This window comes from Austrofundulus limnaeus, unplaced genomic scaffold (assembly GCF_001266775.1).
Source record: "Austrofundulus limnaeus strain Quisiro unplaced genomic scaffold, Austrofundulus_limnaeus-1.0 Scaffold111, whole genome shotgun sequence".
NCBI lineage: Eukaryota > Metazoa > Chordata > Actinopteri > Cyprinodontiformes > Rivulidae > Austrofundulus > Austrofundulus limnaeus.
Window position 1 is genome coordinate 568,558 of NW_013952513.1, and position 1,571 is coordinate 570,128.

A 1,571-nucleotide genomic window follows, 5' to 3' on the forward strand; every position below is an offset into this window, starting at 1 on the left:
ACATTAAGCAAAACATTACAAACTACCGATTTACATTAAGACCCAAACAAAGCAACTATCAAAACTTACATTCATGGTACCTGAATGAATAAATAAACAACAGCATGACACTTTATGCTTTATGAAATGATTATAAATTCAACATATGAAACAATAATAAGTCCATAATTGTTCCCTTATTGTATTACTGTGGTACCCATCACAAATTCAAAACAAAAACTTTCATTCATCTTTCTATATTTTGTGTAAATAAAAGGTTATGAATTTTTGCTCTTTTACTATTTTTATTTGCGATTTATTTATTTATTTATTTATTTTAATCTTACTCCAACCTAAAAACTTGATTTTTTATATTCTTGATCTCATCTTTCAAAGGAACTCATTAGAAAATAAAAGTTATCCTTAATGGTGCAGTTTGAGTTTATTGCAGTTTTCCAGAAAGCAATTCTGAAAAGCAGGTTCACACTCAACGTAAACAAAGCACAGCTAAATATGCAAAAACAAAACAAAAAAAATGTTGAAGCTTGAGTCGCTGACTGACCAACATTAGGCTAGAAAAATGTCAAGATGTTTAGGTGGAAATATGYGAGTAAATCTGGAATAAAATTAGAGGAAGTCAGCAAATTTTTTGTCTCATATATTTGAAGAGCTGCATTTTGTACTGAGCCTGAACAAAATTGGTTATCCTATACTTTTTTGTAGAACACCCATTTTTAAAGTCCATTTCAAAGATTGTTTAAAAATACCTATTTACATACTTTTTTGGTTTGTTGCAAATGTGAGAGATGCTTATATGGCATTTTTAATGCAGATTGGACAGCAATACACACACAAGATATTTAGATTACATGTAGTCTATTTACAACCATATTTATAATTATGCTTTATACGATATCTATGGGACTGACCCTGTTAGTACTTTTAGAAGCAGAAGCTCATCTGTGCACTAGCAGTTTCCACAGTTAGCAAAAAAAAAGCCAATGTGCTAATTGAGAAGCTAGTTTCTTTTTTAGTGTTAACTCTGGTGTAATTTAGTGATTAGATGCTAAATAAAAATTGGATGACTCTGAAATGTGGCAGAAATATAAATTGAACCCAGCTAGGCTACAATATGCAAGAAAAGGACATTTTTGAGTAAAACGTACAAATATGAAAGAGTATAGGAACATGTTTTATTCCAATTTCAAACATTTAAAGGAGAAGGCTATGTAAAAATCATTGTTTGAATGAGGTTCAGGCAACAATGGTTGAAATGAAACATACAAAAAAATATGGCTAAAATACTGTAAATTAAAAACCATTAGGACCCTAATCTTGAAGGCAAGAACAGATTATCTCAGCCACCCACATCCTCCACAACCTGACAAACACATGCAAATAAATCAACAGCAGTTCATCATTAAATTTTAAATACAGAATAAAATTATCTTTTTTTAACATTTTATTTGTTAATCACATAGTGTTTGTTTTAAAAAGAGGGTGGTGGAATTTACCCGTCCTCAGATTTTTCACAACATCGGCACTTGTTAAGAGTCTGGCTTTACAAAGAAAGGGAGTTGGCACACCTCATT